This window comes from Panthera uncia (genome assembly GCF_023721935.1).
Source record: "Panthera uncia isolate 11264 chromosome A3 unlocalized genomic scaffold, Puncia_PCG_1.0 HiC_scaffold_12, whole genome shotgun sequence".
NCBI classification, from domain to species: domain Eukaryota; kingdom Metazoa; phylum Chordata; class Mammalia; order Carnivora; family Felidae; genus Panthera; species Panthera uncia.
The window spans coordinates 28,901,000-28,927,583 of record NW_026057579.1 but is presented as its reverse complement, the minus strand read 5'-3'; positions in this window follow the sequence as shown (position 1 = coordinate 28,927,583).

Here is a 26,584-nt window from a genome sequence, read left to right as displayed (position 1 = left end):
GCAAGGTGTTACCCAATGGCCCAGGCTTGCTTCTATTCAACCTAGCAATTACCTTCACTGAAGGACAGCAGGATGCTTCCCGTACGAGAAGAATTTGGCCCATGTTTTGCTTTCAACACTGAGACTTCTGTTGGAAATGAAACCTAAATGCACTGGCTAGCACCAAAACATAATTGGGGAAAGGCTAGCATGCCACAGTGAAATGCCACATGTTAACAGGAGCTCCCAAAAGGATGATGTATCGAAATCAGATTTCAAAAGAAAGAACCCATTCTGCTCAGTTAGCAAAGACTGATCAATTCCTAAATATGATCTCCCAAAATAAATATCAAAATCTCAACCATGTATTTTCCAGCTTTCCAGAAGCATTCCAATTAGACAAATCGATCCAGGCAGCGTTAATTGACCAGCCCCACTGGGTCAGACCCTGTGCTGAGACTTGAAAATACAATATGCTCCACTCTTGAGCTCCTAGGCGAACAGCAAACCGGTCAGGAAGAGAAAGTATTCTGGAATGGCGTGACAGGAGCTAATGCTGAGGAAGCACAGAGAGGGAACCCATTCTCTGCACATGTGTGGGCAGTCATCCTAACCACCAGGAACACCGATCCACTGGAGTGTCCCCACTGTGCTTTGTTTATCTGAGATCATGGAAAGGTGCTACCCACACCCCCACTCAAAAATGCCCTTCCTGGCATCAGATGCAAGGGCCTAAAACCCATTACTGGATTTCAGATAAAAAATATTGCCATTTCTAATCTTTTCAAATCCCTGCTGGTCTTGGGCTGGGGAAGAGAGGATTGTTTCTCTTTTTTGTAACGTGAATTCTAGTTAGTTAATATACAGTGCCATATTGGTTTCAGGAGTAGAATTCAGTGATTCATCATGTACTGTTTCAAGAGAACTCCAAGTGCATAATCTCAGCCAATCCTCATTGCATTAGAGTGGGATAGGCTACATTAATCCAGTTAGAGAGGAAGGCACTGAAGCTCAGAAGCGTTAAGCAGCTTTCCCAATGTGGCACAGCCAGCAAATCCTGAATCCTCCCCTCTCGAGTCTCTTCAAATACTGCACACCTCAAGCATCACAGATTCCATTCCATCCTGGGATCCCCCCCACCACCACCACCACTCTTTAGGGTGAAGGAAGTACAGGTGAAGCAAGTGCCCTTCTATTCCTAAACTGCTGATGTTTATGTCAGAAGTAGGTGTTAAGTTTTGCCAAATGCTTTTCATGTCTCTGTTTATATGATCATATATTTTTTCTTCTGTCATCTCTTAGTAAATTAGTCGGACTCGAAGTGTTAAGCCAACTTTGCATTCTTGACACGATTTCCACTTGGTGGAAGACTGATTTACTAAAATTTTCTTGAGGGCTGTTGCATCTATGTTCACAAGGATTATTGGTTCTATTTTCCTGCAATGTCTTTGGCTTTAGTAGTAGAGTGATGCTGACAAGGAGCTCGGCGGAGTATAGAATAGAAGACAAAGTCCCTTCTATTTTCTGGAAGAATTTGTAGAGAACTGACATTATTTCTTCCTTGAACGTTTGGTATCATTCACTAGTGAAACCATTTGGACCTTTAGCATATTAATCATAGTTCTCCCTACAATTCCTCATCAAATAGTCTCTCCTTCTGTGCGGTATCTGTGTTGGATTCTGATGGTTGCTCTGTTTCTTGGGAGCATGTTGCTTTTTCTTGCCTTCTCTTGCCTTTTCACATACCTCATGATCCTTTGTTGAAACCAAGATATGAGCGCAGGACAGGACAGACTGAGGTAAATCATTGTACGTCTAGAAAAGGACACACCTTTCCTTTGGCTGGGGCTCTCATGTGAGGGTTTGCGTTAATCCAGTCAGGTGCCGGGCTGGGCTGGAGCTTTGTCATTGCGTCTGTCTTGATGCTGAGTTTTGGTCTCCCCGTTATGCTGTGTTTCAGAAAGCCTCTCTTTCCATACTCTTGGTCCTCTCCTGTCCCTCCCCAACAGTACCCTGCTGTCATTTGTTACTGAAATCTTAGGTTGGTGGGAGGGATGGGGGTGGGCAGACCCATCTCTGTAGTTCTGATTAGCCTGTACTCAGGCCTGGGTTCCTGGAGTGTGGCCTTCCAGGAGCCCCTGCCTCCTCCCTTCTGCAGTTGTGGGCTCCACACTGGATCCTTCCCTTCCCTGAGGACGAGCAGAATGGCCTTGCTTGGGGCCCCAGATTAGGGCTGTGACTCTGCAGCAGACATGGAGGGAAGGGTGGGGCCCAGTTCCTGGCCCCTCCCACATGGCTGCCGTTTCTTTCCTTCACACCTTGTGCCCGAGTCCCTCATACAATAGTCGGGGTTCATAGGGCTGTGGGAAAAGCCTGCAAGTGGGTCTAGACCCCTAGTGTCAGCAGCCTCAGAGGCTTGGCTCTGTCCCTCCAGGGCATGCCCAGCCCTCACCAGTGTGTCCGCTGCTCTTGGCCAGCTCATCTTGCTCATGGGGTGCCTGCCCCACGGGGGATATGTTCTCACACCTCCCCCCGCCCCTGAGGCACAGCCTCTTCTTGGATTTCCCCCAAGTCGCTACCCCCCCATGACCTCGGTCAGCTCTCCACTGGGTTCAAAAGCAGTCATGAGTTTGAAGGAGGCCCAGCTGTCTCTCACTGCAAGGGCGGTAGCAATACTCTGCCCCCTCTCTCCATCCTGGGATAGAGGCCAGATTCAGTATCCTTCTACGGCTAATCTTTATTTTAGTTCTAAGGTTTAATTTGAATGAGCTGAAAACCTACCTTCACTGAAATGTCTTATTCCAGTTCACACAAATCGTAAAACTTAAAAAAAAAAAAAAAAAAACTTTAAAAACTATCATCATATGTCTAACTCAGAGAAATATCTTTTAAGCACGGTACTCACATAATTACAGAACTGGGGGGGGGGGGGGGGTGGATGATCACTTAGACCCAAAAAAAAAAATCTGAACATTCTGTATTCTTTAGGCTCCTGAAGCAATTAAAATGAGAATCATTTGAAGGCGGACAGAAAGCAAGTTTCCTTTCTGGAATAACAAGAAGGTGGTGCTCCTGCGTGGAAATAGAAAAAGCGTTCTATTTTTATTTATTTTATTGTTTGCCCCTCTAATACTGGCAGTGGCTTTATTTTTAGTTCACTCCTAATTAGTCGTGCAGAAGAAGTCAGACTCAGTCCAAGGCGGAGAAAAGAGTGATTCTAGGCAACTCCACACTCACGATAACCTGGACGGTACTGAGCGAGAGATCTAACTCCCAGTTTGCTCAACGCCAGGACATCGGTGAGGGGTCGCCAAGGAGGTGACTGGGCCCTGAAGGGTTGGGTGCTGAGAGGCAACGTGAAGGCAGGGCAGAGGCCCAGGATCACAGTAAAGGGTTCCAGAAAGACCCATGAATCAGTGAGGTGGGTGTCGGCGGGGGCAGAAGAGAAAGCCAGGGGTCCGCAGGCGGGCGGTGTGGGGAGTGTGCATTCCGTCTGCCGGGTGCTCTAAGGGGCTGAATCTGTTGAGCAGGATGGATGCTCAAGGGGCGAGGCTGGCGGTGAAGCAATCAGGGTCTCCCCTCAGTGCTGGCAGGACGATTGGGAGAAAGGTTGGAGAGCGATGACACAGGCAGAGGAGCAAGAATGGCTCGCGCCTGAACGGGGTGAGCAAGGAAAGGAGGAGTCAACAGCGGCTGAGGTTCTGGGCCTCACATCCGCCTTAGCAAAGATGTGGTGCTAATGGGGGACAGGTGGCTGAGGCAGGCCAGGCGGCGGCTGAAAGGGCTGGGCACGGGCCGGCGAGGCGGATGCTGTGCCCTGGGAGGGAGCGCACGCCCTGCAAGCAAGAGACCTGGGCTACAGCCTCAGCTCTGCCCCTTACCAGCTATGTGACGTCGGGCAAGTTACCCTACCTCTCTGTCCTAGCTTCCTCATCTGCAACATGGGGATACTGGTCTCTGAGCATTCTGTATAGCCGAAATTAGAAAACTGCTAGAAGAGGGGCTCCTGGGTGGCTCAGGAGGTTCAGCGTCCGACTTCAGCTCAGGTCATGATCTCACGGTTCGTGGGTTCGAGCCCCGGGTCAGGCTCTGTGCTGACAGGTCAGAGCCTGGAGCCTGCTTCGGATTCTGTGTCTCCCTCTCTCTGTGTCCCACCCCCGCTCCCACTCTGTCTCTGTGTCTCTCAAAAATAAATAAACATTTAAAAAAAAAAACTGCTAGAAAAGGCTTAGCGTGGTGCCTGGTCCAGAGCAAACAGAGATTGTTCTTTAATCCCGTGCCCTGAAAATGTCTATGGAAATCTTCCATGTGGCCAGTACTCTGCCCAGCAGTGGGGCCACGGCAGGGAGGAGGACAGTCATTGTCCCCGCTCTCCGGAGCTCGAAGGCCCCCAGAACTGTCGGTGCAGGGAGAGCTCTGGGACTGGGAAGGAGTAAGCTGGTGCACAGAACAAAACCACCCCTGCAGCGGGGAGAGGAGGCAGAGGAGGCGAGAGAGCAAAGCAGCCTGGGCGGCGGGTGACGTGTCCCCTCCGTCCACGCCTGACGCTGCCTCCCTGCCCTTGAAGGCCCTTGTGCAGGGCAGGCCCAGACCCTCGTGAGAAGCAGCCCCATCTCTCTCCACCCACCTCCGAGCACAGGCTACCTTCTCCATCAGCCTTCTCTCCGAGGCCAGAAGCGCCAACCGCAGCAGGCTTTCCAGCATCAGGAAGCAGGATGGATCAGCTTCAGGCTCCGCCTGGTACTGACTTTGGCTCCCTTACTTCTCCCTCTCTGACGGCCACTTGCAGCCTCAATCCTACATCAAGTGCTAACTCCTGTTCAGTCCCAGGTCAGACTGAAGGGAGCCCGGCTCAAAATCCAGAGACCACCACCATTTCGAGGCCGTGGCCCCCGCTCTGCCTGGAACTCGGTTCAACACCACAGCTACTCCCTTCATCCTAAGACCAGCAGCTCGGCCCTGCCCTACGCTGGGCTCTTTGCTGGGCATATATCCCGAGTCTTACACAGACTGGGCGGTGTCCTCATGCTAGGGCTCAGCCAGATAAGACACTGCCTCCCACCACGAGCTCTGTCTGGGACGATAACAGGCCACCAGAAGGCACTGTGGTCAATGTGCAGCAGAGAGAAGGAAGTGCTGGGGGACACAGAGGACAGGCTCCCAGCCCAGCCAGGGGAAGGGCCTGGCAGGCAGGGAAAGAAGCCGAGAGGACGGAGGATGGGTATTTAAGGAATTGCACCCTTCTCAGTGCAGCTGAGCCTTTCTCCAAAACCTGGAACGTCGCCTCGAACGCCAGTTCCATCCGGGACTCATCGTCTGTGCCCACGGCTCCCAGATGCCAGTCGTCTGCCTGCCAAGAGCTCAGGTGTCACCTGCTCTCAGACTTGCCACCATGCGTCAGCCACCTGCAGGGGCCACTCTGCTCCCCCGCCCCAGGCTCTCCCAGGCCACCACCTGCTTGGGCGGCCTTGTCTCACCTCGTTTGTCACAGTGCTCTCTGGGGCACTGCCTCTGGGGCTTTCCTGTCTCCTGCAGACAGGAGGACCCCTGCCACTCAGTGGCTCTCAGCTCAGCGCACCAGAACCCAGTGGACCTGTCCGCTCTGTGCCGGCCCCCAGGACATGGCCCCCTGAGCTGCGACTAGGAAAGGTCTGCCAGCTACGGGTGCCTCCCGGAGGTGGGGGGTGGCTGGAAACAACCCTCCTCCCAGCACTTCGGCACCTCGGGCCTGTGGACCTAAAACAAGAACCCCTAAGCCATTTGCTCTCCAAAATGGTGCTGAACTCTCCCGGTGGAGAACCTGCAGAGACACATGTCCTCCTCCGGGGCTGCCATCGGGCAAGGGACATAAGTGCCCACTGCCTCGCCACACGGGACTGCAAGGCTGGCCATGCATCCAGCTGGGGGGGGGGGTGCAGGTGAGAGGGGTGTGCAGACAAGCTGGTGACAGAGCCCAGAAGCCAGCAGATACCTGGGGAGCCAACAAAGAGGGACACACAGAAGCTGGAAGAAACCTTTGTCCATGTGTGTGTGTCAATACCAGAGGCGCTGGGGACGCCCTCCCAGCTGCCTGCTCCTGGCAGCCCCAGCCCCAGCCGCAGGGCTGGACGCCTCAGGTGCCCTGGCCTGGAGCCCCCACACTGGATTTTGCCTCCTCAACTGAGACTCTAATCGATGTTCCCTCTCCCTGCACCTCGGCTGTGTCATCCATGAATAACCCAAGGCTTCAGCTCTTTCCACAACATGAGGTCTCCGTGACATGCTTTCCACTTCACACACGTCACTTCTCTTCACTAGTGCTGTCCCGTCACCAGCCCCAGCATAACCCCCCACAACACTCCCTCTGAATGCCTACTGAGTTTGATACGTGCTTCCTAAAAATCTTTCTTTCTCTCTCTCTTTCTTTTTTATGACTAGGCTTGATCTCTGCTATAGGTCTACAATCCTTTCTCTGAAACCCGAGGGGGCTTCAAAATTCAGAGTTTTCCACATTTCAGAAAGGGGCAGAATGAACATCATGTCTACAGTATGCGTGGCACCAGCTACGTTTTAGGAGGCGCCTGGCCACTCAGCATTAGCGACTCCGCAGCAAAGCATACACATGGGAACCTGCACCCAGAATGGGATCAGGGTGACTCAGCTCAGCTCAGAGCAAACACCAGGACTGCTGCTACAGGGTTGAGAGGCTGCGGTAGGCGGTGTGGGTCACGGCAACACGGGGTGGGCCACACAGCCCCCTGGAGCCCTAGAGGGCTACAGGCCAGTGGCACAGAGAGTTTGTACAAACGGGGCTGCTGGTGACGGGGCTGCTGGACAGAGCCCAGCCCGGGCATCCGGATTGGGCTCCGCTAGGGTTTTCGCCTGCCCCGTGAGGATGTGGGCAAGTTCTGTATCCTGAGCCTCGTTCTTACGTTCATCAAGAGACCACGATACTGCCCACGGGCTCATAATGACAGGAACGAAGGAGGCCGAGAGCGACAGAAATCTAAGGAATGGTGGGAGGGTCCTCTGGGCCTGCCCAGCCCTGGTTTTCTCCACTGGATCATGTTAAGTGAGGGTCTGCTTGTCCCCTCCTAGGTAAGCCCCTCAGGGCATGTGTTGAGCTTTTTCCATCCCTATTTCCAGTACCTAGAAGAGAGCTTTGCAACAAATGAGGATTCCATAAATGTTTGTTGAATGGATGAATGATAGAATGAGTCATGGAGGATGTACTCAAGGGTTATTTGGTGGCTGAACAATGAACACATCCCACATCCTCTTGTCCCCCTCGTGTTCCACCGTCCTCTGAGCAGCCACCCTTGGCCAGTGACAACCACCGTGTCAACACCTGCAGAACTGACTGTGCATCAGTCAGCAACCTCAGCAGAACTGGGTGATGGGCACCCTGCCAGGTGAAACAGGTGCAGAACGTAGAGCCACAATGGGATTTCATGGAGACATGAGAGAGAAGAAAGCCAGTTACAGACTGCGGCAGGAACACTGATTCTGAGTTGGACGCACCTGCTTGTAAATTCCAACTCAGCCCCTGGCCAGCTGTGGTCCTGGGGCAGGAGCCCTGATCCTTGAAGGGCCTCAGTTTCCTCTTTTCAGTGAAAATAATAACGAAACCTGCCTCCCAGAGTTGTTGTGCATATTAAAGGCACAAAATAAGCAGCCAGAAGGAAGGTGTTATTATTTTACACTGCAGACAACTGCTCTTTAGAGTGAGATGCAGTCTCATACCATCACCATAATTAGGTTAATTGCTCTAATATATATTGCAATTAAGGCACCATATTTGTCTCCGGCATTTTATCACATATCAGTTGATGCCATTCTGAATGTCACAGAGGGACTTTGATCAAGTCAGTGATTGACAGATGGCAAACATCAATTAAGGAGCAACCAGATTTATTTTGTCCTCCTTGCCTCCTTCTAGAAATACTTTTCGAACCCTTGCAGACTGTTCAACCCCTACCCACTTTTTCAAGGGCCAATTAAAATGAAACATGCCCTAGGAAAACTTTCTTTCTTGTCCCCCAGCTGTAAATACTCTCTCAGCCCCATGCACCTCCCGTAAGGCCCCATCACTGTATTACAGTGACCGTGGACTTCTCTCATCCCCCTTCTTGATGTGGGGCATCTGGAGGCCAAAGGCCAGGTTTGACTCATCTTTGTCTCCCTGGTGCTCAACACAGAGACTGGCTCTTAAAATACCCCCAGCAACTGAGCAACCCCATTATATGAAGCTGGGAGAAGAAAGAAAATTTCCAGATCCTGAGTTGGGGAAAGCAAACTAACTAAAGCAAACTAAACACATCGCCTCTCAACGAGAGAGAATGAAATCTGGCCACTTGCAGCAACGTGGATGGAACTGGAGGGTATGATGCTGAGTGATAAAGTCAGTCAGGGAAGGACAGGTATCGTATGTTTTCACTCCTATGTGGATCTTGAGAAACTGAACAGAAGTCCGTGGGGGAAGAGAAGGGGAAAAATTGATACAAGCAGAGAGGGAGGGAGGCAAACCACAAGAGACTCTTAAATACAGAGAACAAACTAAGAGTGGATGGGGGGGTGGGGGAAAGGGAAAGTCGGTGATGGGCATCGAGGAGGGCACCTGCTGGGATGAGCACTGGGTGTTGTACATAAGCCAATTTGAAAATAAATTAAAGAAAGAAAAAAAGAAAGAAAGAAAGAAAGAAAGAAAGAAAGAAAGAAAGAAAGAAAGAAAGAAAGAAAGAAAAATTTAAAAATAAACATATTGCCTCTGTCTTCAGTGGGACACCTAGGACCTAGCCTGTGCCCATGTGCTCACCTTGACGGCCATAGTTTCTGAGTCAGGTGCGATGGCCCTGGAGATGCTGGGGACTTTCCACAAAACCCCAGGACATGGAGAATGTTGACACAATCAACTTCTCAATCCTGGACTTTTAAATACTCTTTCCTCCAGTCCGACCTAAGAGAACAGTTGTGGTAGAGGCTGGCTTCGCGGTGCCTCTCTCTACCTCCCCTTTCATGGGCACCCTTCTCCCACCTCCCACCATGCAAGAGAAAGATACACCTCTTCCCCACCTGAAACCCTCCCAGACTGTGCTACCTTGAAGCACGGAACGAGGAGAGTGGAAGCTCCCCGAGTTCAGAGCCTCCTCGGGCATGGGACAACAACCACCTGATCCATCTCGCAAAGACATAGCTTCCAACAGAGTTTACTTTTTATGTTTAGTTAGTAAGTATAAACATTTGTAAGATGCAGCTATATATAAATGGCAAATTAAAATTATTGTAATAGTAATCCAGGGCAGAAGAAAATGTTGACACTTAAGAGCCTTAATAATTAAGGGAATTTATAAATTATATTTCAAAGCATGTACATATCTTTGTGGCAGAGATGTACGGTAGGGTGATTAATAAAAGACTTTAGGTGTAAAAATATATACTATGTTCACTTAAAACCCTGAAGGGGAAAAGGAGTGGAAATTCAATATCAAGGATAAAAAGGAACAGTATAAATCTGCAGCCGTTAAAAAATAGTTTACTTGTGTTGTAGTTTTAAAGATGAATAATGGTGAGTTAGAATCACTACGGTTTTTATATTCCGTTAAATACATTAAAAGAAGGGATGGGACATTTTTATTATAAAATGTCAATAGTTTACAGTAAGCCTGAAAATTACATCATTTGTAGCTCTTTATAAGTATGATTAAAATGTTTAGATATATACATTGATTTTAAAATTGTTTTAGGGCTATGGCATGTTTCTCTGATCTGGATTTCTACATTTTAACAAATAACTCTGTTGAAATCTGAGAAAGCAAAGGTGAAATGAGGAAAATACTTCAATAGGCGATGTCCCACCCCACCCCCTAGATTTATATGTTGAAGCCTAACCCCCAATGTGATGATACTTGGGAAGGGGGGGCCTGTGGGAGGCAACTAGGTCATGAGAGTGGAGCCCTTACAAATGGGGCTGGTGCCCTTATGAAAGAGATCCCAGAGAGCTCCCTCCTCCCTTCCACCTTCTGCCACCCCTGCCACTATGTCCCTGAGGACAAAGTGAGAAGGTGGCCATCTGCGAATCAGGAAACTGATCCTTACCAAACACTACCTCTGCCGGTGCCCGAATCTTAAACCTTAAATTTCCAGCCTCCAGACTGCGAGAAATAAGTGTTTGTTGTTTAAGCCCCCCATTGTTTTTTTTTACTGTTTACTTATTTGAGAGAGAGAGAGAGAGAGCATTCATGTGCACAGGAAAGAGGCAGAGAGAAAGAGGGAGAGAGAGAATCCCAAGCAGGGTCCATGCTGTCAGCACAGAGCCCGACAGGGGGCTCGATCTCACAACCATGAGATCGTGACCTGAGCTGAAATCAAGAGTCAGATGCTCAACCCACTGAGCCACCCGGGCACCCCTGGGCCCTGCATTCTGTAACATTCCATCACAGGAGCCTGAACGTACTAAGATAATACCCATGAAATTAGAAAGTCAAAGAAGTTAATATGGCATGTGTAGGGGCCGGCCCCAGATTCTTACCCTGGCGAACACCTCCAAGTCACCGTGTGACCTTGAACACCTCCCTTCCCTTCTCTGAGCCTCTGTTCACCCATAAAATGGGAGAAGTAGACAGGAAGTTCTATAAAGCTCTTTGAAGGTTTAAAATACTTCATCACCTAATTTCCTAGAAAGCAGGCCCAGCTCAGAGAGGTAGAATAAAGCCTCAACAGATTTAGTTTGAATTCAACTCCTCGGAAACAACTCTCCCCAGTCCTGGGTCCTCTGAAGGAGACCTGGTGTCCTTCCTCCTCATGGTGTGGGGCCATCTCGAGGTCTAGTGACCAAGAGGAAGGAGGCTGGGGTGCATGTGATGTCCTCCAAGCCTTCCCAGGCGGCACATTTGCCTCAAGACCAATTAGCAAATGAAAGGGAGAGAAAGAGCAGAAAGAATGGACCTCTCTTCTTTCTGAGCCCAACTTCAAATCCAAAGCAACAAATGAGGCCGATTTACCTGTCTCCTCACAGTTAAAAAAAAAAAAAAGCTAGCTGCTGGAGTTTGGAGGCCTTATGGTGCAGTGGCTGAGTGATGTCCCCAAACCAGCCGAGACAATGGCTGTGTCCTGGGGGTCAGTCCCCTTAACACTGGACTCTTCAACGTATGCACTCTTTAGAAGCCTTCTGCTCGATATTTACTGATTCTACAAGCTCAGCCTCTGCGCTGAGCTCTTTACACAACTTCTCTTTCCATCATTTCAGCAAAGCTTGAGACAGGTGTTGTCTCTCCATTGCACAGATGAGGAAATGTTTGTTCAGAGAGGCTAGGAAAGGTGCCCCAGGGGGTCAGCTCCTGCAACCTGCAGTGTTGAGGCCACATCTGCTGGTTGCTGAAACCTGGGTTCGAGTGCAGTTCCACGATTGGCCACTTGGGGACGCACTGACACTCCCAGAGCCCCATCTCCCTGGAAAAGAGGGTAGGCGGCCACCGCAGCTGCCTGTGGCAGAGGGGTGTTCTTTTCCAGTAATGAGAGGATAACACACATAACGGAGTTCTTGTCTCCCATCCGCCTTTGGAGTAGGAATTTTCTCCTGTGCACTTTCCAGGTAGGGAAACTGAGGCTAGGGGCGCAGAAGTAACTTGCGCGTACACAGCAAGGGGCCTAACCTGACCTTGAATCCTGCACAGCTGTTATGATAGATGTGTGGGGTGCCCAGTTTAAGGGAACAGATGTGAATTTCACATCGGCATCTCCGCATCATTCAGACGGACAGATGCACACTTCTGATCCTTCTTCTAAGGAACCTCCAGATGGTCCAGCTGAGTATGACATGTCAAGTGCGCTCCCGGATACGTCTTCCAGAGCACCCATTAAACAATGCTTGAAAGCAGCAATTTCTATGCTGAGCTCCACTAACCGCCAATGTGTTTACAAAATGTTAAAACTGACTCCAAAAGGAAAAACAAAGGAAAATGTGGTAGAAATCAAATAAACGTGGGACCGGGATTATCACCCTCGAAGATTCACAGTGTCCATTAAGATGTTCAGAGGCTTTTTAAAGCCCTGTAGCAAAGGGATTTGTTTAACTGAGATACTGCCTCTGGCTTTGGCCTATGTCATTCATTATGTCCGGCGTTTGGTAAATGACATTGGTCGATGGCTACCTGTGTGATCTTGGGGTGAGATCGCCTGAAACACTGATATAAAAGGAAAAGAGAGAGACACTACGGATGGATCATAAGCAATCAGCAATGTTCTAGGGGAGAGCAGAGAAAAAGACCAGTCAAAAGTTTAAGAACCTAGTGGAGATATGATAGAAGAAATAAATACTAAGAGAGAGTGGAGGTTTATGAATCAAAGGAGAGAGTTTCAGGAAAGATGCATTAGCACGGTATCTGCCATTGAAGGATGGAACGTCAGACGGACATGGGAACACCAGTGGCTCCCCAGACAATGGGGGTGAGATACAATCTCACCAGCTCTTCCTCTGCCTTCTCCTGCTCCTCTTCCTCTCCTCTTCCCTTCCTGAACAATTCAGTCCTACAGCCATTGGGTGGAACTGAGCCAGGTGCTGGTGGGGGGGGGGGGGAGGAGCCACTGTTCCCAGTGAGGGGCACAGGAGCCAGAGAAGGAGGAAGAAGCTTCCGTGAGCCTGGGACCGGGTGGGAAGGGATGCCCGGAGCAGGGAGTCGGAGCCTGAACCTGGGCAGCAGCACAGGCTGGGATGCCGAAGTCTGGACAGGTGGGGGGACTGTGTGTGTGGTAGACACAGGTGCAAGGCTGGTTACCCACGGGGCAAAGATGAAAAAAGATAGTCCATTACGAGAGTGGGAGTCAGATTTCTCACTTTCAGGGAAGGGAGTTACAAATACGGAAAGGATGAAAACCAGAATGAACTTTCTGTCTTAGACTGAATTACACCTGTTATGTGAATTTATGGTTTTCAATATCCAGCATGTCCCGAAATATAGGTATAGTTTTAAGCTTTGATAACTTCAGACTATAAATACTGCAAAGTTACAGAACACAGCATTTGAAAGATTAATCATTTACGTTTCTTTTTTTTTTAATTTTTTTTTAACGTTTTTATTTATTTTTGAGACAGAGAGAGACAGAGCATGAATGGGGGAGGGGCAGAGAGAGAGGGAGACACAGAATCGGAAGCAGGCTCCAGGCTCTGAGCCATCAGCCCAGAGCCCGATGCGGGGCTCGAACTCACAGACTGTGAGATGGTGACCTGAGCCGAAGTCGGACGCTTAACCGACTGAGCCACCCAGGCGCCCCATCATTTATGTTTCTTTTACACGTATTTAGTTTGTGAATTTTGAGCTACAAAGCGTCCGTTTTCTCAGTCCTTCTGAAGATGCAAAGCAAAATTTTATAACGTATTCAAAATTTTCATAATTAAAAGAGTGTGATGGAAAGTTAAAGAATTAAACTTTCAAATATTGGTTTTTTGTGTGTGTTTGTAGTCTTTATGCTTCTGACATTATTAAACCTTAAAATGCCACTAAAATCATGGCACACTATATACAAATGCTATTGGGGTGATACAGAGCTAAGGAATGTGCACGTGTATATGTGTATTTATAAATACACATATACTATTATACTATACATGTTTGTATTTTTCATCTGCAGATATCAGTGTTCTACATGGCAGAGATGAACACCACTAACACCCAAATCTTGGTTTGTAAATACCATTCTCCATTAAAAGGAACACTATGTATACATAAGATGCTTGAATAAATTAGCCTTAGAAAAACACAGCTTCACCTCTACTATATTCTTGCCAAAGATGCATAACCTGAACATAATCAATCGCCAGAGAACATTAGAAAAACCTCAACTGAGGGACAGTCGCCAAAATAACTGGCCTGAAATCTTCAAAAGTATCATAGTCACAAAAGTCAAGAAAAAGTGAGGAAGTGTTCCAGACGGAAGGAGACTAAGGAGACAGGACACGAGACATACGAAGCAGCCCTAAAAACAAGGCATCTGCTCTTAAAGACATCAGTGGAGCTACTGGCAAAATGTAAAAGGGATCAAGGGTTGGCGACTTTTTCCAGTCTTTTTCAAGTTTAATTCAAGTTTCAAGTTAATCGATGTTAATTTCATGGTTTTGTGTGTATGTTGCGGTTATGTGCAAGACTGTCCTTGTCTGTAGGTGTGACAGGGCACTAGGCGGGCAACCTCCCCTCAAATGATTCTGGAAAACAGAAGTGATCTGCACTGCACTTACAACTTGTCCATAAGTTCAAGGCTGACTTAAAGGTTTTCCCAGTGAAATGAAAAGGAAATATTGATTCTGAAGACACTCCATTTATTCACCTGCCAAATGAAGTGTTGGTGGCTGCCGAGGCTTAGTGAGAAGACGATAATGTGCTTACGTTTTTCTGTTGCCTAGGAAAACACCTTGCAGACATTCAATATGAAGTACAGAATGACTGGAGGGACAGTGGAATACAAAGAAGCCTTGGGGAAGGTTGGATGAGCCAACAGCAAGAAGGAGGAAACAGCAAACCAGTTCTGGAGCAAGAAAGACCTCACGGAATTTGAAGGCAAGGGACTAAGGATGCTGCACTCACTTCCCCATTTTGCTGGCATTTGCCAATATCGGCAAGGCCAATGTAGAATAGTTTCCCCCCTACCTTGTGAATGGCAGGCCCCTTGGGCAACCAAAGAGAAACCACTCACCTTTCTGCCTCCTTCCTTCCCTTTAGGTTCCCATATGCAAGGTCAGTGTGCATTCAGAAATGAACAGTGTACCTTTGTTGTAAACACCCAAAATACCAAGTTAAAAAAAAAATTGGTTGAGGGCTGCCTCAATGGCTCAGTTGGTTAAGGGTCGGACTCTTGGTTTTGGCTCAAGTCCTGATCTCATGGTTCATGAGTTTGAGCCCTGCATCAGGCTCTGTGCTGGCAGTGAGGAATCTGCTTGGAATTCTTTCTCTCTCTCTCTCTTCCTTCTCTGCCCTCTCCCACTCACGCTGTCTCTGTCTCTTTCAAAATAAATAAATAAACTTAAAAACAAGTGATGGGGAGCTGAGTGGTTGGGCAGAAGAGGAAGAGAGACTATTCTTATACCCTTTGTTATCTTTTCAATGGAAGATCATGTCAGTAGATCAGTGATTCTCAATGGAGGGGGTAGCAGGCAATGTTGCCCCCTATAGAACATTTGGCAATGCCTGGATTCATTTGGATTGTCACAACTGGGGAGCAGGGGTGGGAAAGAGAGGGCATGGCTGTTACCAGAATCCAGTGGGTAGAGGTCAGGGGTACTGCTAAACAGCCTACAAGGCACAGGACAAGCCACAACAAAGAATTATCCAGTCCAGAGTGTCAATAGTGTGAAGTTTGAGGAACCCTAGAAATATACACAAATTAAAAAAAACAAAAAACAAAAAACAAAAAACAAAAAATTTTGGGTACTGCTTTGAAAAAAAAGTTTTTTAATGTTTATTTTTGAGAGAGAGAGACAGACAGAGCATGAGCAGGGGAGGGGCAGAGAGATTAAGAGACACAGAATCCGAAGCAGGCTCCCGGCTCCTAGCTGTCAGCACAGAGCCTGACACGAGTCTCAAACCCACGAGCAGCGTGATCATGACCTGAGCCGAAGGCAGACGCTCAACTGACTGAGCCCACCCAGACTCCCTGGCTGCTACTCTGAATAAAAATAAACATACCAGAGATCACTGAGCAGATGGCTATTGACGTTTTAATGGGCTGAACCGTAGAGAAGACAGAGGATGTAAGTTCCTATTCACAAGGCGGGCATGACAGGGTACTTATTGTACATACAGCCACTTATTCTAACCTAGGCCATTGTGGTTGGGAGGCAAGATGAAGTCCTTGAGGCACAAATGGCACTGGGTAAAAGGAAGCGGCTGGGATTAAGGGGTCAGAGGCCAAAACTTAATTTGGGTTCTATTGATTACTACTTTCACAGCCAGCCAGGAACTTCCACCTTTCCCCATCTGTAAAAGGCAGCTAATATCCTCACGCGGTCATCCGCTGAAGCCTGGATTCCGGTGGCCCTCACTCCACACACAGGCACCACATAAAAGCAGACCTGGAAGGCTGGCATTTGTGTTAAGCGGCAGCCCACATCCCCCAGGATTCCTTCGCTCTTGTTCCTAACAGCTCCCATTCTCCAAGTCCTTGCTTCAAAGACCAGCTGAAGTGTCTGCTGCGGGCCTGTGTGCCTGAGCAACGTTCTAGCCTCCCTGCGGGCCTCCGAAGCCTGTTTCAAACTCTCCGTGCTTGACCCTGTTTTGGAGCATCCCCCGATCTTTCTGAGCCCCAGCCCTTGCAAAATCTGTCACGAGACTGGGGTCGGTGCTGGTTGCACTAATACATCGTGTTGAGGTGCAAGAGTCACTATGACATGACGGAAATGGAAAGAATCTGTAGACTCAAATATGCTCCACATGTGGGGAAGTTATTCTTGTTAAGACAACCTCTCACTGTGTCCCTCACATCCTTAGAGACCGGCACAAACCGATGCACAACTGATGTTCAGTAAATGCTTCCTGTTGGTGAAGGTCATGGGTGCAGGGTGGGGAAGGAGGGGAGAAGTTGAAACACAATGGCCAACCCCTCAAAGCTTACACACAGTGAGGAAGGAAGACAGAAGGCTCCAGAACCAGCAGAGAACCCTAACTGGAAATGGACAGGTGGGACAGGTGGACATGTCCCCTTCAGAGACTGTGTCCCTGAGAGTGCCAGCGGCCCCAACATAACCAGCAGAGTCCTCCCTGTGCACGGACCTGATTAGATCCACCCTGGAGTACTGAATTTGTATTTCTCATGATACACATATCCAGAAATCATCCAAAGAAGGCAAACAGGGCTGAGATACTCTGGACTTCTTCCTAGAAGAACAGACTGAAGAAACCAAAGATGGTGGCCCTAGAGAAGAGAGGCATGGACTAGAAACATTCCGTGCAACCCTGGGGCCTGAATTGGAATGATGGGGAGGATTTCAGCTCAACGTCAAGAATTTTCCAGTAATTAGAGTCTGTCCGCAGCAAGAAGGCTGGGCTACGGGGAAGTAGGTACTCTTAGATGTGGAGGATTTCAGCTCAACGTCAAGAACTTTCCAGTTCCTCAAAAAATTAAAAATAGAACTACCTTATGACCCAGCAATAACACTACTAGGAATTTATCCAAAGGATACAGGAGTGCTTATTCGTAGGGGCACACATACCCCAATGTTTACAGCAGCGACTTCAACAATGGCCAAATCATGGAAAGAGCCCAAATGTCCATCAGTTGATAAATGGATAAAAAAGATGTGGTTTATACATACAATGGAGTACTACTTGGCAGTGAGAAAGAATGAAATCATGCCATCTGCAGCAACATGGATAGAACTGGAGGGTATTATGCTAAGTGAAATAAGTCAGTCAGAGAAAGACAGATATCATATGTTTTCACTCATAGGTGGATCTTGAGAAACTGAACAGAAGACCATGGGGGAAGGGAGGGGGAAAAAATAGTTTCAAACAGAGAGGGAGGCAAACCCATAAGAGACCCTTAAATACAGAGAACAAACTGAGGGTTGAAGGCAGTGGGGGGTTGCAGGGGTGGGGAAAATGGGTGATGGGCATTGAGGAGGGCACTTGTTGGGATGAGCACTGGGTGTTGCATGTAGGTGATGAATCACAGGAATCTACCCTCAAAACCAAGAGCACATGGTATACACTGTATGTTAGCTTGACAATAAATTATATTAAAAATAATAATAAAATAAAATAAAATAAAGCAGGGGCGCCTGGGTGGCGCAGTCGGTTGAGCGTCCGACTTCAGCCAGGTCACGATCTCGCGGTCCGTGAGTTCGAGCCCCGCGTCAGGCTCTGGGCTGATGGCTCGGAGCCTGGAGCCTGTTTCCGATTCTGTGTCTCCCTCTCTCTCTGCCCCTCCCCCGTTCATGCTCTGTCTCTCTCTGTCCCAAAAATAAATAAAAAATGTTGAAAAAAAAAATTTTTAAATAAAATAAAGCAAAGTAAAGTAACTTTCCAGTAATTAGTGTCTGTCCGCAGCAAGAAGGCTGAGCCACGGGGAAGTATGTACTATTAGACGTGAACAATGATAATGGAGAAGGACGATGGAGCCGCTTCAGAGGTCCATGCAGAGGCTGGTCACTTAACACATCAGACAAAGGCCTAATCACGGGTAGGTCCCCAGGACCCCACGCTTGCTGAGTGATGCTCAGTGAACCACCTAATGCCCCGGGGCTCTGCTCCATCCTCCATGAAAGAAGGATAATTGTATCTGTAAGCATCAAAGTGAAAGATCTGCAAGTTCGCTCGCCCTGCACAGGGTGTGGACTTGGGTTGCAAGTCTCCCTCCCCCATGAGATGTTCTCCGGAATGCAGCTCTGCCCCACCAGTGTCCCTGGGGGCTCACATCTCAGGGCCACCATCTGTGCAGAAGTGAAATTTTCTGCGGTGAAAACAACACAGAGAGAGCCCTGGATTTAATGAACTCAGTGGACTCCCCGGGCTGTCTGCATGAAGATCAGATTTTATTGAAAAGAGGGACATAGTATAGGGCCTGCAGAGCCCTTGAGCCCTGCTCTGACGTGGGCATTCACAAGGCAGGTGGCTTCCTTCCCGCTCAGGGGGTCTGCAGCCATCCCAGCCTTCCAGGACCGGCTGCAGGTCAGGGAGCACGTCCAGCCAGGTGGGGTGGCGGAAGGAGGACAGCCTTCCAAGTCAGGGGTCCCAGGGACCCTCTCTGAGGCTCAGTGTTTCACCTGTCAAACTAGGGAGAGCATCATAATCCTCTTTGAGGCTACAGGGAGGGTTACGGGAGACAGTGCCGGGCACGGAGGCACGTGCCCACTCCCCCTGACTGCCCAGAGACAAAAACAGTGTAGCTGTGCCACATGGGACAGGAGCCTCAAAAGTATAAGACATCGGCTACATGTCACGTAAATCAGGTTCAATTATTCATGTCACGTAAATCAGGTTCAATTATTCATTCAATTATTGTACCAGTGTAACAAAAATTACAATTATTTCACCTATACAGAACCCTGAGTACTCGCTTCTGAGAGAGGCTGAAGAGGACAGATATGAGGACAGAGAGGGATATGGTGATAAAACTGTGTCCTAGGGGATTTGGAACCAGAGACACAGAGCTTGCTCCCCTGGTATAAAACCCTGCCTAGGTATAGGTACTTGAAAACACACATATGGGCACAGACACCCACACATGCACACTCACACACACTTGAACCCAAATAGATCTAAAATGTTCACTGAGAGGCAGCCTGGTGTGGAGAAAAAGCAAAAGCTTTGGAGTCCAAACTACACCCTGGGTTTGGAGTTTTCTTATTAGTTTTATGACTTTGGGCAAGTTTACTCCTCCAATCTTCATGATAACTAATTTTCAAAGTCATAGAGAGTAAATTAAATCATATAGGTAAATCGCCCAGCCTAACATGTGATTCGTAGTATTTGGTAAGTGGTAGTTTTGGGTGGTAGTCCTTTATTAATGCATGTGATTGCATTAAATGCACTGTGTGTTGAAGAGCCCCCCACTTGGGCGGACAGCTCCGAGGTCACATGGGACACAGTGGTTGGAGTAAGAACCCATAGGTCCCGCTCCCAGTCCTGAGCTCCACCCACCTGCTCCTCTGTGAGTGTGGCTCCGCGGGAGACCCACCAAGTGAGAGGAGCCCTATCAGTCTTCCAGCTCCCTCCAAGTTATTTGCGCAGAGACAATCCAGCAGGAAGCAATCTCAAATGTTTGTTTATGGAAACCATTTGTTTGCAAAATTCCTTTTTGTGTACATCACTAAAACTCTTCATTTGTAATTCCCCATCTGTGGCTTCCAGAAAAGCAAACCTTAAGGAAACCTTAAAGAAAAGTGTCACATGAGTAAACCTGCAGAAATATACATGAATCAAGAGGGCCTGGCAGGGAGGAAGAAGAAATCCAGGGGCCCAAGCGAGACAGGGTCCACCAGCACCCCCTAGGATGGACAGCGGAGACCCCAGGAAGCCCCTCCAGACCTCTGCAGCGAGAACAGAAGGTACCATCTGCTGGGCGTTAGCGGGGCCATCCACGGTTCTGGCTACCACTGCTGTCACCAGTAGGGATAGAATGGGTCCTCCGGGGACTCACTGTAGAAGAACAAACCTGTATTGTTGCTGTCCCAGCTGCTGGCACCTTTAGCATTTCCCCAAGACTCAGGTTTTGCAATCTCACCTGCCACAGCTTTGAACCAGAGAGAGTATCTTCGCCATTGAGCTTGAAGGCTACCTCTCAGACTATCACCTATTATCCCGTGTTATCACTACACAGACTATCACCTATTATCCCGTGTTATCACTACACAGAAAATGGACTCAGTCAAACCACACAGAGCAATGAGACACAGGGGCTGCCAGTGGGGCTGTTTATACTGGAAGAAGGATATTTGAAAACCCATCTCAGAATGTAACCCAGCATGATCCTTTTATATGCAATTATCCCCCAGTTTGGCATGAAATTCAAATAAATGTTTAGAAATGCTCCAACCTCCGGATGAAAGCTATAATTAATGTATCAATGATTTTTTTTTCTAAAGGGCATGCAATCAAAAAGAGGAGCCAGCATATTAGAGCAATTAATGGAAATTATACAGAGTTGTGAGGACAATGGGTTTGCATTCTGGTTTTAAACATTTTCAGGATTTAGACACTGTCAGGTCAAAATCTGTTGTGGCTGGAACCCAAACTCTGATTAATGTCTGTGGCTTATGAAGGGCAAATGGCACAGGCAGGGTGAACTTTACAAATAGTAAAAAACAAAAGACAAGGTCCTGCCACATGGAACTCAAAATCTGAACAATACGTAAACTAAACAGCAGATGGAAGCTGAGTTTTCAATCAAAATAGTGTGGACAGAGAAAGGACACTAAGTCTAGGCAGGGGTGGGGAGCTTCTGGAAGGACCTAAATGGAGCCAAGGTTATCAGCACAAACAACACCTTGTTGCCAACATTGGGTCCCTGAGCCACACGTCTTTGCTGTTCCCCAGCAGCCAACTTCCGATGGCTGAGCTGTGCCACAAACATTCCTGTTTATTATATTATCAATGCTCGAACTGCTCTAAAATCACCCTTCTCCTGCCCTGCAGGCAACTCAAGGGCAAATGCCTGACTTTGTATTGTATCCCTCAGCTCAATGCCTGGCAGAGTAGATTCCCAGGAAATGCTTATGAAATCACATTAGATTGAGTGCTCACTTCTCACATCTATTTAATTTTTAGGCAGGGTCTTCTCTTGGGGCTTCTAGAAATGTACATGCATCTTCCAAGACTCCCTGTATGTTGCCTCCTCCCAGATGCCTTCCTGAACTGCCATAGCCCATGGTAACTTGACCCACGTCTTAGCTCCAAAATAATTCATCATCTCTATATTTCTTTAGGTATCTCTATCTGACCTGAAAGCTCCTGGCAGATGAAGAGAATGTCTTTTTCATCTTTGCATCTTTCACAACTGATTTTTTAAAATATATTAGATGTTATGGACTGAAGTGTGTCCCCCCAAATTGACATGTTGAAGTGCTAAGCCCTATACATCTCAGAACGCGTATTTGGAGGTGGGGTCTTCAAAGAGGTCATTAAATGAGGGTCTTGAAATGAGATCATATGGGTGGAGCCCTAATCCAACAGGACCGTGTCCTTAGAAGAAGAGGGAGAGACACAGGACTGTGTGCACAGAGTAACGGCCACGTGAGGTCACAGCAAAGACATGCCTGTCTGCAAGTCCAGGAGAGAAGCCTCCAAAGAAATCAACCCTGCCGGCACCTTGATCTTGAACCTCCAGCCTCCAGAACTATGGGAAAATAAACTTCTATTGTTTAAGCAAAGGGAGATCAGAGAAAGAGGGATAGATTCAGCCTCCAACTTCTGAATTTGACAAGCACATCGATAATTTCCAGAATACTCCTAGAATCATGGATATGCATAAGTTAACTGTGAACACCAATTTAGGACAAGGCAGAAATGACTTAAAGTTGACAGACTTTGGAAGGAAGAGAACTGGGGTTGAAGTGTAGCTCTGTCCTTTATAGGTCATGTGTCATTTCAAGTCCCAGGACCTTTGTTTGCTGATATTTTTTTCCTCAGGTTTGAAAAATCGCGTCTAGTGTAAGCCCGGGACTGCTGTGAGCATTACTGAGTTAATGTGGGTAACATTCCAGACGCTGAATTAAATAGCAGCCATAATTAAGAAGGCACCCAAGGTGGGAAGGAAAACAGAAATTCTGGAGACACCGAGGATGATACGTGCTCAGTATATGCTTCCTTGGAAGGTTCTGGGCCCACATCTCTACTGAGAGCCTTCACTCACGCTGGAGTAAGAGGCAGAAGTGATGAGTCCTGACGAGGACTCTCCTTGGCCAAACTTTTGCCAGGCTCCTCCAAGACCTTGATCCCCCAGGCCCCATCCTGGGACCTTGTCCTCAAGAGCAAGAATCCTGCTACATCAGTGCGGTGAGATTCTCCTACCCTCAATATCTAGTCATCCTTGATATTTGGCCAAATTCCTCCTTTCCCTTTATCCCCCCTAAGTGACATCCTATCACTCTGGCCTGGCTTCAGCAAGAATCCAGTATGGTCAGTTTAGCAAGAGTTCCCCTACCTTCCTGGTAATTTTCCATCCACTGACCCCCCTCAACTCCATCCCTTGGCTATAAATCCCTTACTTTATGCAGAGGGGAGCCCCATCTCTCTCCCCTATTTATAAAAACTCCATGGCAGCGGTCCTTCCAATAAAATCTTCCTCACTGTCTTTAACAAGGGTCAGAATAATATTTTCTAACAGTCCAAAGCTCACTGTGTGGGCTTGAATACAGTCTCCTCTGGGGGGCAGAAATAGCATCCTAATCATCATTTGAACCCCTGTAACTATCACATGGCAGTTCTGATAAACTATACTCATAATAGTAGCAGTTGGTAAGAATAGGAAGAGAAATCGTCATTCCTACTCAGATTCGCTTTTCTAAACAGCATGCTGAATTGTTCTGACCGCCCCAGCCAGAAACCACCCCTCAGGAAGGTGCCTGCCCCTGGCTCCTGTCGATTCTGGATACATCCCCGTATCTCCCAATGAGAGAAGAATGTGAGGACACACACACTTCGCCTCTTTCTGTCTGGCTTGTCAAAACTCTTGCAGCAGAATGCTCAGGCCTCCCTAAAATAGCTCCTGATTACCATGCCCAGCAGAAAAGCTGCTCTGGAAATTGTCGGGTGGCCCAGAGAAGCGATTCCATCGGTCATGACAAAAGCCTATGTTGTCCCTCAACACTCCAGCTTGAAATGGTTACCTTCAGAGCCTCCTGCGTCACGCTAATGAGTTCTTTCTCTGAAAGATCTCCATCTTTCACACCACCAAGCTTGGAAGTCATGCTCACGGTGGGAACTACAGCTCTTATGGTTTCGTGAGGCTCAAGAAAAAAAAAAAAAAAAGCAGATGTGGGAAAGAATTAGGGAAGATGGCAAATGTCACCATTGACACCGTTTTCCAAATTCTGAAGGATTAAAAGCCAGGAGGCTTTTCTCACCTCATCTCTGTAAAATCTCCAGTCATGCTCAGGGAGAAAGATAAATAATAACTTTTCAAGGCTGTTTTTCCTCAGCACCTACATACAACTTGGATCCAAGCGCAAAGACAGACCAATGCTTGACTGAAAGTAGAGAAGCATTATGACAGAGAACCAGGGGTGATGCATGGAGCGGGAGTTGGAGTTACCTGGTTCTTGATCCAGATACACCTGGGACCCCTTGGATGACATCGGCGAGGAAAAGCGCTCCTGACCCAGGTGCACCACCTTTGGTGAAGACCTCCACCATGAGGGGTCAGAACTCTTTATTTAAAAAATGAATTCACTTGGAGCAGTGGCTGGCTCAGTTGGTTAAATGACTTCGGCTCAGGTCATGATCTCGCAGTCTGTGAGTTCGAGCCCCGCGTCGGGCTCTGTGCTGACAGCTCGCAGCCTGGAGCCTGCTTCGGATTCTGTGTCTCCCTCTCTCTCAGCCTCTCCCCTGCTCATGCTCTGTCTCCCTCTCTCTCTGCCACTCCCTTGATTGCTCTCTCTCAAAAACAAATACACATTAAAAAATTTTTTTAGTGCATTCAGTTTTTAAAGTGGAACTCGATGGTCTGTTGAATTGCTATCCCCCATGGGCCTGCTAGCAGTGCAGTGTCCTGGTTTTTTCTGTAGGTTTCCCATTTGAGGGAAACCAAGGACCGGGAAGAATGGTTCCACAGCCCATCTCACTGGTGCCCCACATCCCGCCCCCAACAGACCCAGTTCTTCCCTCAGATGTCCACCGCTGAGGCCCCTAATCAGGCCTTGGTTGGCTCTTTTTGTGTGCCTAGGCTCCATCCTGGCCCCTCTTGTAGCATGGATAAAGCTCAAATGCATCCACATTTAGACTAGAGGACTCCACAGTGGCTGCACCTGCTGTTGGCTCCTTGCTGCTCTACCAGCTTCATGTGTCAGCTCCTCAACAAGAGCAGGCACATTCTATGGCTCCCCTGGGCCTCCCAGCCAAAGGCCAATCAATCTTCCTGCCCTAGGTAACGGCTCTGTACCAGGACCACCAATCCCCTGCCGTGGAAAACTCCATCCCCCCTCACACCAGGGTGTGCCCTTGTCTTCAAGGCCCGCGCCGCCATCACAGAATAGGCACCTTAGCACATTTCTCAGGGCACCGGTTCATCACACCTCTGCTCCATTACACCATGACAACATTTCTTTGGAAGACCACAATGGAAAACAGATCAAGTGAAGCTCCTTTGGGAAAAGAAAAAACGGTACCTTCCTAGCCTGCTCCTTTATCTTGCAGCAGCCCACACAGGGCCTCTGATGAGCAATTTAAAAGCCAACGAATCTAGCTCTAATTCTTCACTTTGGCAGAAGGAGAAACGGAGCCTCAGGAAACAACATGACTGGCACGAGAACACACAGTGGGTTAGTAGTGAAGTGGGTGTGGCCACAGCATCCAAAGTCGCCCACTCCAGTGTAAACCCACCCCGCATGCTCTTCTGATGACGTAAGATCAACACACCTCCACTGAGAAGAAGGATTTCTGTTCCCAACCCAGAGGAAGAGGAGACAGACATTCCTAGTAAGACTAACTCTTTAAACCAGAGGCAATTTGCCCCTCCCCCAGGGGCAAATGTCTAGAGACATTTTTGTCACGACTATTCTCCACTGGCATTTTGCGGGTAGAGGCCAGGGATGCTGCTCTCCACCCTGCAACATACAAGACAGCCCCCATCACAAAGGATTGTCCAGCCCCAGACGTCAACAGTGCTGAGGTCGAGAAACCCTGCTTCAAGCCATGGCAGAAAAACACCAACCAGAAGAAGGAAGACACATGGCTTCACGGCACACTAGAGGGAGAATGTGGATTGGTCCCGTCTAAGAGGACAGTACAATACACATCTACACGGTGTCTTCGTCAGCTGGCAGTGAGGGAGAGAGCAACAAAGATCTAATGAAAACATTATCAAGGACAAAAATGAAGTGTACTGATTAAATCTTTGTAATCTAAGAGTTTGTAGAGTAAATAGACACACAAGCAAGGATGGATATACATACGAATGAACATTTGCATTTTTCTGCCTCATTTTTCAGATGGATCTCTAGAAGAGATTCCTGTTTCTAAGGTCCTGGCAATATTTCCTCATTACTTTCCAAAAGTGTCCCCAGATAAAACCCCCACCAGCAGTGTATGAGAGTAGCCACCTCATGGCCCTTGCCAATATTTTTTTGCCTTATACTTAATCTTTGTTTATATAGCAAGTTAAACGGTCACCTTGTTGTGTTGTTTTCATTAACGTTAGTAATGCTAAGATTGCTTTACTTGTTTATTGGCCATTTGCATTTATTCTTCAGTGTATTTCCTGTTCAAGTCTTTTGCTCATTGTGTTCATTAGAGTTTTAGCGTTTTCTCATTGATCAGTATAAATATTTTTATATATAAATGTATGAATCCTTTACCGTGACCGTAAATGTTCTTCTAATTTCTCATTTGCCTTTTCAATTGTCTTAGTAGTAATGAAGCTTCTTAAAATTTGTTATTTAGTCAAACCATTTAATTCTTTACCATTTAATTCTTCTAGAGAGAGGACTGCCTCTTTTAACAGTCCTTAACTGCCTCTTTTAACAATCAGGTAAATAGTTTCCTATTTCAACCCTGGTGTTGTCTTTATAGTTTTACAAATATTTAATTATAAATATTTAAAATTCTCAATAGGAAGCAATAAGGGGAATGGTAACTATATTGCCAATTGGAAGTCACAGAGAACTGAAAATATGATATTGATGTTCCTCATCTACAAATGAGTATGTCTTGGGGAGCCTGGGTGGCTCAGTCAGTTGAGCATCTGACTCTTGATTTCAGCTCAAAGTCATGGGATCAAGCCCCCCATCAGGCTCTGTGCTCAGTGTAGAGCCTGCTTAAGACACTTCCTCACTCTGTCTCTATCTTTCTGCCCATTCCTTGCATACACATGTTCTCTCGAAAAAAAAAATTAATTTTAAAAATTAAAAATTAAATAAAATAATAAAAATAAAAATGAGTATGACTTCCCATTGTATTTATGACTTATTTTACATACTCAATAGACC